The sequence below is a fragment of the Nematolebias whitei genome, chromosome 20 (assembly GCF_014905685.2).
Source record: "Nematolebias whitei isolate Nwh7 chromosome 20, NemWhi1, whole genome shotgun sequence".
In the NCBI taxonomy this organism is placed as follows: Eukaryota; Metazoa; Chordata; class Actinopteri; order Cyprinodontiformes; family Rivulidae; genus Nematolebias; species Nematolebias whitei.
The window spans coordinates 3,624,454-3,637,390 of record NC_056517.1 but is presented as its reverse complement, the minus strand read 5'-3'; the positions used below and the strand labels follow the sequence as shown (position 1 = coordinate 3,637,390).

General features: G+C 42.1%; 1 protein-coding gene across 1 annotated transcript in view; it reads left to right on the top strand.

The window, feature by feature from the left end:
* The window catches only part of drosha (drosha ribonuclease III), a 166,350-nt gene that overhangs the window by 88,459 nt on the left and 64,954 nt on the right, over nucleotides 1–12,937 (top strand). The gene's annotated exons all lie outside the window — the stretch shown is intronic.

The window sequence follows — 12,937 nt, the reverse complement described above, 5'->3', positions numbered from 1 at the left end:
TCAGTGAGGTTGTGTAGGTCAGTGAGGTTGTGTAGGTCAGTGAGGTTCTGTAGGTCAGTGAGGTTGTGTAGCAGTTTTACTGCACATCCTGACAATCCCTTAGTCTGTTCCTGTTTTTACATGTTAACAATCCAAACCAACAGATAAAGGTGAAAGTTGAAATACTCGATAAAACACGAGTAAAACATTCTCATGAAAGTTGAGTCAACATTAAAACCACAGTGTTTCTGATAAAAATACATTCTGTGGTGGGCCTTCTTACAAAGTGAGTTCACATGGGGTCAAATGTCAGTTTGTCATCGAGGACAGTTGCCAGATATTTATATTGATGCACCACCTCACCAGCTTCACCATTAATGACCACAGGAGCAGCAACTGAAGAGTCTTTTCTAAAATCAATGATCATCTCCTTTGTCTTAGAAACATTTAACTTTAAAAAGGAAGACTCACACCATTCAGTGAAGTCCCCGGCCACAGGTCCAGGGTCTGGATCATCACTGCTGAGAAGGGACAGAATGACAGAGTCATCAACAAACTTTAAAATGTGACGCTGTGGGAGCTGGCTGCAACAATCGTTTGTATATAAAATGAATAAAACTGGGGAAAGAACACAGCCCTGAGAGGAACTGGTTTTGGACAGAAGGACATCAGAGAGAAGCCACCAGATACCACCTTTTGGTCTTAAAAATGTCATGTTTCAGTACAACACTCGTTCAGCCTTTGAGTTAAGAAGCCAGTTTGTACACGTTTGACTCAGATCAGTAGTGGCTTGACAAACAAAAAAAATCCAATTCCTCAAAAAATGATCAGGCACCAGACTAATAAGTTGAAAACAGCAAAATTCTAAAGAACAACCCTGAAAAGAACTTAAAAAACTTGGAAAACTACCTGGATCAAGGCCACTATTTAAAAACTACAAAAATGGCATTCCAGAATTGCGCCGCTCAAGGTGGCTGCATGTTGGAGCAGCTCTCTTACATTCATTCTGCGATTTTTCTTTTGAAAACTTTAATTACTTATTTTTTCTGGATGTTAATCACTTTTTTCGGATGATTGTTTCCTCTGGTATCAGATGCTGTGCCGCTAGAAGGATTTTTACTGAAAACTTTTTTACTTTTGGACATTTTGTTACGATGCATAACCATGACAACAAGGTGGTTTTCTACAGCTGGGAGCTGCTGATTAACATCTCAAAATCTCAAATAATACCTTAACTACAGCCCCAAATCCCAAATGAGTTGAAAAGGAGGTGCCATGGATGCATTCCCATCTACCTGGAGGCAGTGTTTGCGTGCCTGACCCCAGAGATGTTGGAGGTAGCAGGCAACGCAGCTCTTGACAGCAGGAGGATCGAGATTGCTCCCCGGCACCTGCAGTTAAATCCGCAGCGATGAGGCACTCGGCAGGCTGCTGGGAGAAATGGCATCGCTCGGGGAGGAGTTCTGCCTGGCAGTCAGACAGTCCTGCTACCCAAGAGGACTGAGAGTTCTGCTGGGTCTGGGTGGACGGATCAGCATCTGCAGCCATTTTCTTCAGATCTGCTGTGGAATGGACTGCTGCAGATCCTTCCTGCCCAAAGCCATCAGCATCTAGAAGAACTCTTAATGAAACCAGGATGATGAGCTACAACAACAGTTAATTTCCCTTTGGGATCAATAAAGTATTATTTATTGAAAATTTTAATTGAAATGTCTGTCTGCTTGGAAAACATGCAAATAAATGAAGGGTATAGACACCATCACATACATGTGTGGGAGATTTAACGTTCTAGTTTTTGTTCAGTTGATTTTTTTTTCCTCAAAAAAGTGCTTTCATGCATGAAAGCGTAATTCTGGCTTGTGGGAGTTAATCTGTGTAAATAGCTTCAGTTGATCTCCCTTTAGGCCCCAGGAACATTATTGATCTCAGGAGAAGACGTCTGACCTCCTGCTTAGACACACATTCCCCAAAGCGCTGCCCTACTTTACCTCAAAGCGAGCACTGCTGATGGAGCCTCTGCACCAACTTCCACACAAACTGACAAATGTCTCGGTGTGGGACTTCTTCTCCCTGTCCTCATCCAACCCCATGGGCTCCACTAAGCCTGATCCTGGAGAGCTGCAGAGCTGGCAGCTTTTCTCTTCTTATCACCATCTTGATTGAAACAGTTCAGCCCTCTCTGTGCTCCCTCCTGATGAAAGATACAGAAACTGGGTGGCTTTAAGGAGATCATCTTTGCACCTCCCCTTTCCCCCTCTACTATTCTGCAAAAAACGGCAGAGAGCGACGCGCGAGCTGGGAATATGCTGACTGTGACCCCCTGTCGGCCCCGGGGGGCCCCGTACTTGTAACGGGTTCATTATTATCAGCACACACAAACTGGTAATCTGTTCAGTCCTGTAACTGTTGCTGCCTCAGCGTCTCTTCTCATCTTCTATCTTCAAATTTGAACTTCATAAAAGCGATGAATAAACTGGGTTCCTGTTCTTAAAGAATCTGCTGTCAGAGAGCACCCTGTGGTGATGCTTTTTATATTACCAACTCAAAAATATCACCACAAACTCTAAAGAGCTCATGTACGCCCAGATTTAAGACATTCAAAGAGACGTGTGTTGAGATTGCCGTCTGATGTTGATTTCTTTTCTCTTATTGCTCGATTTTGTCATCTTTTCATATTTTTTTTAGCTCATACGCCTCTTTTAAGACCTTGTTGTCAAAGCACTCTATCTGTCTCCACCCTCCGCTGTCTGACGAGCTCTTTATGTCCATTTTGCGTTCTGGCCCCCCCTCCCTTCCCTGTGATCTAGACTTTGGGTGTTATTAGGTGAAAGCTGCTTGTGATGAGTCATGCTGTCAGTCTGTCATCTCCTTCCTCCTCCTCTTTCTCCTCACCCACAACTCTTGCAGAGCATCATCTCCTTATAAGTCGTGCTCTTGCACGTGCCGCAGGATGTCATTTCATCCTCGCGCTCGGCGTTCCATCTGACAGAGACGTCAAACCACCACTTTCTCGAAAGCAGCTGCGCTTGCAAATGTGGCGCTGCCTTGTTTTCTGAAGTTAGCAGCCTTTTTTCCCCATCCTCCTTTTCCTTCATCGTGCACAAGCCTTGAATTCAAATGGACCTTGTGAAAGCTCCGTTGGAATATGACACGCTCATAATATTTCCAAGGCCCTGGCAGATAGCTTCAACGGCTTACAATACATGTTTTCTGACCTTTGTTTTATTTGTTTCCGTGCCATGGTGACTGTTGAACCTGGGCCGTGTTGAAAATGGCAGATAATCTCCTGCTTTGCATGGGCGAAGCTTTCTCTCTCCGCTGAGCTGAGAACGTGTCTATCTCCTAACCCTGAGGCAGGGCCATTCTCCTGCTCGAGACACAGAGGAAAAAGAAAGAAGAGAGGGAGAGAGAGCTGTGGAGGAATGGAAAGCAAAGGCATCTGCAATGCAAATAGGTGCCCTGCAACCCTGAATAATTCAAAGTGTTGAATGGAAATCTTGCTTTTCTGATCCCCTGTCATTAACTTCTGCCGGAGTGGGCCATTCTCATTCGGGCTCTTTTGGCCTCCCACTCTTCTTTTTCCCCGTTTTTTTTCCTCCTCTACTTTTCCTCCCCACTTCTGAAACCACTTTTCTTCCTCTGCGTTTTTCATAGAAAGTCTTGCCTGCCCTCCCGTTTCCCCTCTCAGGTCGCTGATAAGCGACATAGCTTCCTTCCTGACGAAGAGTTTGAAAGGAATTGCGAGAAGAAGAAAAGAAGCCTCCTCTGTTTTTATAGCCCTAATTTCCTTGTACAGTTGATCTGTGGATTATTCGCTGCCAGCAGCCGTGGGGGATACAGATGGTGAACCTTTGTGAGGCCCCTCTCTAAGCTCTTCCCTATTAAAAGAGCACAGAGAAAGGATTATCTCTCACTTGCTGAATATCAGATTCATACACAATGCACTCGGTGTATTCATTCAAAGACTACTGCTCCCATTGTTAATTGCTACAGTGAAGGTTTCTCCCTTTTTTCATTTTGTCTCTCTGTGCTGCTTCAAGCCGTATTTTTGAAAACAAAGATGTGTGATATCAAAATGCTGCTGCGTTGAAAATTCTATTTCTATGTTTTGTTTATTCCTTTTACCTCCAACGTGCTGGTTTCTGTGTTCGTCTTCTGCTTCAGCCCCCATCGACCCGAGAGGGAGCGGCTTAATATATTATTTGATGGATTAGAGTCTGAGCTTTTTTGAATAATTCATTCTTGGTTATTAATGTGACTGTCAGCCTCTGGTGTTTCATATGCCCCGGACTCTTGGTGTTTATTGGTCACTGAAAGCCTACAGACGGTGGAGTTCTTGTCCAAAACATAACCGCCTAAAGTGAGCATGGCTGTTTGACTTAGACCATGACAGATGTGGAGTCCATGGTCCTTGCTGGTCCTTACTGATGCTCTCTGCTCAGAACTGGATACAAACATCTCCTCTCTAACCTGTGTTACAATGTCAGGCCAAAGAGTTTAGATTTGGGTCTCTTATGATTCAGAACATACTGCTTTTAAAGTAAACGCCGAGCGATTCAACATTGTGTTGTGCCAACAAAATGTCTGGTGAACTGCACTGGACAATAATGACTTGGCTTGACTGACATCTCCAATATGAATCTGCTTCTTCTGAATATGACAGTCAAACGTTCTGCTCCATGAATCCTCTCTCAATAAACAACTATAGAACTCGCCACATGGGAACAGTGTTTTTGTGAATACGCATAAAAACGGTGTTCACGAGCCACAGAATGGTATTTTCTAACAAATTCTTGAAACATCCCTCTTTTCTTTTCATGCTAACAACCAAAATGTAATCTTTTGAAAATTATGTCAAAGTCCCACTTCTAATCTAACTTACAACCCCAAGTGCCAAGACGTAACAAAAAAAAAAAAAGGGACAAATTTCATGCTTGCATTTCTGCTACACTGCCATAAATTATTTCCAAAAATCTTATCAAAACATTTAATCTATAGACAAGGGCCATTCAACTGGCGGCCCGCAAGTCCGGCCCACCGATGACTTCCTTAATTAAAAAAATAAACTCTGAAAAAAATCACGAGTGAGACCTATTAAAACTTTGAATTGGTAAATATTTCAGTCAGAGAGGCAGTCCTGTTGTGTACCCATCTCAAATTACATTTTCATGAGTATACAGAAGTACACTTTAAAGTGAGCACCCTCCTCGTTGTAAGCGTTGTCTTGACACTTGACGCAAGGCCAGGCGTCATTCTGTGACCTCTTTCTTCAGTGGGGAGTTTCACTGTGACCAACTCGGTGCTTTCCCTCTTATATGTATCGAGAACACCCTCTAACTCGTGGCAGTGTTTCCCCTACTGTTATTCATAGACGACGCCCCGCTCTGTCAACAGAACCCAGCGCCCCACCCACGAAAATCGTCCTTCACCCCCTTGTCAACAAATGTTGGCACTGACGTAGCGTTAATCTAGCGGCACGCAATACAGATGTGCTAGCTAAAAGTTACAGATGTAGCGCTCTGCTTCTTTCGCACAGTCTCTCTGAGCCACTCTCATGGAGAGAACTTTATTTTAGTTTCCACCAAACTCACACAGTTTAACAGAGAGACACATCTTTGTTTTAATCTGGGGCATACAAATATCCATGTTTTGGTGTTGATAATGTTTAATTATAATAATGATGTTAGCAGAGACGCGAGTCGGAAGGCTGGCGCTCTTGCGGGGGCTTGCTCTTTCTCTTTCCCACTGAGCAGGGAGTTCTGATGAACTGATCATATCAGTGTTTGATTGCCCACGAGCCAGATTAAACAACAACAGATTTTTTAACTGGGGGGAATATTGATGATGACGCACAGCAGCTTTGTAGTTATTTTTAAAAGTTAACCACAAATACAATCGATCATGTGAGTTAGTTCATTTTAGTAAATGACACAAAGGAGATGTTCGACATAAATCTTGCTCACTTTCAGCCCAGCTGAGTTCTGCTCCGCCTCTTGGTTTCGCTCAAAGTTCACATTTAAGCGGGACGTGGACGCTTCACCTGTGATTTATGAACCGTTTGAGGAAGAATTGGTCTGTGCAGCCATTTTGTTGTAAATGAGAACTGGTTCTTAATGGACCCACCTGGTACAGCAACATGTTGGTCATTCAGGGAACATTACAAACCGTCAACATTATTTTATTTTGAAAAGTGTCAAGATTTGGCCAGTCAGAGATGGCAGAATAATATTTGTGTTGAATTGGAGGCACATTGTGTCATTGTTATATTGTTTCACTTTTAATGCAAGGACATAAATCTTTAAATGTAATTTCTTTGAATTACACTTTTGAGTTCTGTTTATTGCATTTATGATTGAATGCAGCAAAATGAACAATTTGAAAAGGTATCATTGTAATACTTGGTTTATTTAAATAATGACTTTAATTACTGGATGCCCGGCCCCTGAGCTGTTGACTTTCAGTAACGGTGGCCCCCTGAACAGTTTAGTTGAACAACTCTGCTAAAGACCCTTTTCCTTCATCTGGTCCAAACAATCTGTTGCCAGCAGCAAAAACAGAAATATGCGATGTCACTTTAAGGGATTTATTTTTTCTTGCCAAATGATGAAAAAAATCCTTGAAACTCTCCGAATGTTTTAACAAACTGAACTAAAGTTGTGAAAAAAATATTTAGTCAGCTAGTTAAAAAAAGCAATATTTAGTTATTTTATTTTATTTTGCATATTTCAAAGAATTTATACTCATTTTGGTTCCACTGACACACTCTTTTCTAATCCGACAGCAAAATCAACTAATTTACTACAGTAACTAACTACCGTATTTTCTGGCGTATAAGTCACATCAGCCAAAAAAAAAAAACATAATGAAAAGGAAGAAACCTATATAACACATTTTTCATCGAATAAGTTGCAGGTTTGTTTTTGTTGTTGTTGCATAATTTACATGCCCTGCGGCTTATAGGCCGAACAGACATATTTATGGATTTTTTCCCATATTTATAAATAATTTTTTGGCTGAGAGATGACCGTTTTCATTCATCCATCCATCCATTATCTTTTACCCGCTTCTTCCATTTTGGGTCACGGAGGTCGCTGGTGCCCATGTCCAGCAATCACTGTGCGAGGGGCGGGGTACACCCTGGACAGGTCTCCAGTCCATCACAGGGACACATAGAGACAAACAAGACAAACAACCATTCACTCTCTCACCTAGGGACAATTTAGAGTTACCAATCAGCCTAACATGCATGTTTTTGATCTGTGGGAGGAAACCGAAGTACCCAGAGAAAACCCACGCATGCACGGAGAGAACATGCAAACTCCACCCAGGAAGGCCCCTGGACCGGGATTTGAACCTGCAACCTTGTCACTGAGAGACAGCAGCTCTACCAGTTTGCTACCGTGCTGCCCCGTTTTCATTCATTCTGACTGAAAAAAAGAGCATTTCCACTTTCAGCCACTTGATGGCAGCAGGGTAGTAATAATAGTATGGCATGCTGTTGTATCATGTAATAAGAAAGTGTGGCTACAATGACAAATTCAAAAAAGTTCAAGACAAAAACAACTGGGCTTTATTTATTATACTTTACTTTATACTTTATTGTTTTTTTTTCTTGAACTTTTTTGAATTTACCATGTCCTGCAAGACTGAGAATCTTCACCAGCTTTTAATGATTCAATCGGCCTGCCATAACCTCCCCACCGTGGTTCTGCTTACTGTTTGGACCAACCGTCAATCCAGCTGCACTGCCCTGGCAAAATGCAGCTAATTTGACCATTAAAGTGCATTTATTTTAGACTGAGACACACCTTTGCTATAATTTTGAGCAAAAAAACCCAGTTTAGATGCAGTTATTGTTAATTTTTGTTGAAACGAGCTGCGTTCCTCCTTCCTTCTTTCTTCCTCTGCGTGTTCATGAGCACCGAAGCAGCAAACTTTTTTTTTTTTAATATAGCTGATTTGACCATTAAAGTACATTTATTAAGCAAATGTTAGACTGATGCATCCAAAAAAAGTTCAATCTGGTCCTCTGGACATTCAAAAAAACAAAACAAAATAAAACAAAGCAAAAAAATGTAGAAACGTTTCGTCTCTCATCCAAGAGACTTCCTCAGTCTGAGGTGCTGTATTCAGCTCAGTCTCTTAAATAGCACCTTCTCAGAGTGGATCAACCAGTTTTGCTGCTGACAACCAAAACCAACTGATCACATGCTCAAGAAGGACCATCAGCCTAACAATGGATCATTAGCACACTGATGGCTGTTTACTGTTCACAGAGGGCTGAGTGATACTAGCAATCACAGCATTGTAAGAGGGGGACAGTTGAACCCGGAGGCTCCACCCCTGTTTAATGATGGACGGTTTCTTTTCACAAAGATGGCCTCCTTTACTCCTCTCTCAAACCATCGTTCCTCTCCGTCCAGGATGGGAATATCTTCATCCCTGAAAGAGTGACCGCTGGCCTTGAGATGAGTGTAGACCGCAGAATCCTGGCCTGATGATGTTGATCTTCTGTGCTGGTCCATCCTTTTGGCCAGTGGCTGTTTAGTTTCCCCGATGTAAGACTGATCACCCTCCTGACACTGAACAGCATACACAATATTACTCTGTTTGTGCCGGGGGACTGGATCTTTGGGATGAAAACAGCATCATTTCACCTGGGCGGCATGGCACCATCCATCCATCCATCCGTCCGTACATCGTGTCCAGAGTTGCTAGCTCTCCAGCATTCCTCCGCCTGCACTAGCTGAGTGAAGCGAGCGCACATGGGAGGACTTGCTGTTGCAGTTCTTTGAAATTTAAAGTGTCAGTCAAAAGTTGCGTTGTGAATATGGAAAAAAGTATAAAAGTCGCTTTGTTGTAAAAGTTGCAGGACTGACAAATCTGCAAAAAACTGACTTAGACGCCGGAAAATATGGTAACTAACTAACTGAATACATAAATAAATAAATACGTTCATGCATTCATTCATTCATTTTCGTCCAGCAGCTTTTATTTGAATAGCCTCATTATTTATTAATAAAAAGCTCTTATTTAGTTGATTTTTCTAAATCTGTTTTTGCTTGAAGACTTTGAGCATGAGAATATTTTCCAAATGCTACTTCTGGCTATGATTACATATTTGATCCGTATTCACCTCTTTTTTTTCATTTAGTGGGACCAAGAGGTAACTCTGTATCAGGCGGGGGGGTAATGTTATCCCTGATTGGTGTTGGTTCTAAGCAAGTGTGTTTCAGTTGGAGCTTCTTTTTTTGACTTCACTGGCAGGAACCTCAACTTTTTGCTCTCAATCTGCCATAGTTGTGAGACTACAGAGCGATTTGGCCTGGGCATGATGCTACTGCTAGATGAGCTGTGGAGAGATCTATAATTACCAGTTGAGTTGGCTGTGTGTCTTCGTGTGTATTCAGGGCGTCAGCTGCAGTTTTGCAGGATGATGGGGTGGACTGAGAAGCAGCACAGATCTCCGTTTAATGATTGCAGCAAGTTGTGTGTTTGATTGGATTGCTTTGGGCTGCACTTTTTGCTCAGACAGCCTTCTTGTCAGGAGTTTTCTCGCTAGACTTCATCTCGGTTTCTTCATCCGCAGGCCTCTTTGATTGACACCAAAGGTGTTGCTTTTAGATTTTTAATACCTTTTTGAAACCTCTGGAGGCTCGCTTCGTTTCTCCCTACTCGCCTGCACATTTCACTCGGAACAAGTTTTGAAAATCTAATAAGAGCGACTCTGAATTTTAACAACTCCAGTTGATGAACTCGCCAAATTTGCTTTGTCATCGAAACATGAAGAAAACTTGCTCGCGGCCCCACCCGTTTCCTCCTAGTCTCCGTGATCACACACGTCTTTGCAGTTTGAGTGGAAGAAATTCAGAAGTTGGTTGTAGGAGGGCGTTTTTAATCCTCCCACAGCTGGTCTCCAGAGGGAACATCTGCTGAGGTCCACATTCTGGTGGAACCACAAATCTTATGCTGTTGCTCAGTGGGAGCACACTGTGAAGGACCGCTCCCGTCTCCTGAGCTGCTTGTGGTCAGCCTCAGCGAGACGTTTGCCCCCTCTTGTCGAGATTGCTTCTGATACACATCTGCAAGGGCTTTAGTGGCTTTCAGTGTTTGTGGGGCTAAAGACGCACAGCTATTGATTTACTGGCTCGTTCTTTTAGGCACAATTATGGCAGGAAATTACTTTTTTTTATAAAACCCACACAGCCTCCCACAATTTTCAAGCTGCCTTCATTATTTTGCCCCTAACTTTATTTTCAACACCAACCTTTGAAACGAGAAAAACAGGTGATAACATTTTTGTCTGTGTGTGTTTATGCGTATGCCTGCTTATTAGCAAAATATCCCATGAACCATTGGTTAAATGTAAATGCAACTTGCAGAAAGTAATCATTAGATGATCTATGTATCTGTTTACCTTTTGGAGTCAGTCTGATTCAAGATGGCTGCCACAGCAGCTGATCTATACAAACACAAAAAATGGCTTTAACATAGTGACAACCCATTTCCATGTAGTCGACCTTGACCAACATAAAAACGGCCACACAGAAGTCCCTCGATTACTGTGGGGGTTACGTTCCACACACGATAGGTGAAAAACTGTGAAGTAGGAACGCTATATTTATTTTAGTATTTATATATATATATATTATAAGGCTTTAGAAACCCTTCCCACACTCTTCGAGTACAACTTTAAGTTTTATTGTCTCATCACATGCGGTACATGAGGTGGGAAGAAATTATGTTCTCAAGGTCCCAGTTACACCCAAAAATAGCAAAAATGTAAAGTATTAAAATAAACAGTATATAAGGATCTAAGATATACACTAAATGAATGCTAGACAATTCACTAAAAGGTCTAAGATATACGCTAACACTAATTGTGTAAAATAATATGGTATATTAAACAGCAGACTGAACATGAGTCTGTAGTGAGTAGATGATTATGACTGAAAACTGCAGCGTGAGATCTCTTGCAAGGTTCTAAACTCTTAAACCCATGTAATTTTAACATAAATATATGTACTGCACAATACTGCAAAATTTGACTCACCAGCTCGGCAGAACAGCAGCTCTGTTCCAGTTGGGCTCGGTTCCGGTTCGGCAGACGTACCCTGCAGTGACGAAGCCCGCCGCCCCGTCCAGGTTGACGTGCGCGTGGATAATTGAGCTTCAGGAAGCTTCAGGATTATTTGCAACTTTCCTGCCAGTTCTGTGAACTTAGTGTAGATTGTTAATTCTGACTTTACGTTGCAAAACTTTCCCTCCATTTCGGCAGAAAGCAGTGTCTGGAAGCACTGTTGGCTTCTGGGTAGTGTAGTTGCTTTGACTGGCATTACAGTGTAGACTTGTTGAAAGAAAACAAAACGGCGGCGCCTGTCCAAAGTATTTTTTCATTAACTTTTAATCCCATACGATCCCAATCACGTGAGTAATATTAAAGTTGACGGTCATTGGAAAACTGCGAAAGAGCGAGTCCACGGAAGTCTAACTGCGAAGTAGCAACTACCGTAATTCGATCACCTATACAGGTACTGAGCTAAAGTCTGAAGTGATGGTAGCTAAAAGTCTGTCACAACACATACTCATGGTGTACATTCTCGTAATAATATGCATAACGTTTTCAAGGTTTGAAAAGTGGCTGCCATTTCTCAACTTAAGACAATTCTAGTCTAAAACAGTGGCGTGGAAGGTGAGGGGTAATAAGACTACTGAAGTCACAGAGAGTGTGTGGATGTTGTCAGACTTACTCAAATTTCATGAGCATTGTAGCTTTAGCTGTGAGTAATTTCCCATTCATCTGAAAAGAAAAGGACGGTGGAGGCAGGCAGAGTGGGAGTACATTTGTGTTTGTCTTTGTGTCAGGTAGTTTGTTTGTGTTTCTTTATGGTCATGGTTATGTAGGCTGCATCTTCACCATTCCTGTGTGTGTGCGCGTGTGTGTGTCTGTGTGTGGGTAAATAGCCTGTTAGCCATCTGAAAGCAGTTTCCCCTCCTCAGATGATGAATCCCTCATATGTTTTTGATGTCAGCCATGAAAGCAGTTTGCGCATTTAGACTGGCGACGGCACCGCGCCCCATTTCCACCGGCTCATTTATGCTCATAATAAAAACCAGTGCGCGATTGTATACCCAATTTGCCAGGTGGTTATTGCTTTCTAAATTGAATGAGCCACCCTAAGTGTGATGGTTTAGAAGTTGTGTGCAGCTTTAAGGTGCCATGATAGTTCCAGTGATTTTAGTGAAAACATAAGAAGAGCCAAACAACAAAAGGCACAAAGGACAGTCGACTTGTGAAACGAGCTTTAGAAGGCGGCGTATTATTCCCACACAGATATGATTTTGGAAGATTTCTTCCTTTGCCATGTTTCTTTTGCATGCATGTGTTGGTTTATGCACAATCTGTATAACACGTGTTCTCTTTCACCTTTCAATTCAAGCCTCGGCAAACATCTGTGCTGATCAGTCATGTCCGAGCGTGTAGGCGAGCAACAGAGAGGACGTTCTACTCGTTTCCAATATGTCTGAACACAAACCTGCTGCGTTTTCCTCATAGCTTGTATTACTTCAACATGATGCAGGCTCAATGTGTACCTTTTAATTCAGGCGTGAGCTTTATGTGACCTTAGCCACTTCCATCCATTGTATGATGCAACACCTCCTCCTCCTCTTCCTTTTACACTCCGATAAGAGGGAGGTGGATCTGCACAGAACCCCGAGGTCATTTCATCGTCAAAAAGCAATAAAAATGAACTCCTACTTTTAATAAAGCAATTATAACTCATTGCCGGGTTCAATTAATTTTAAGGTTTCCATTAGAAAAGGTCTGAAATTGCCTGAAAAGTGATAAATATTGTTTTTTTCACGAGTAGTGTAATGTTGTTTTCTATGTGTTGTAACACAATGTGGCAAACATCTGCCATAATATGTTCAGTAAATGCACTTAATATGTATAAAT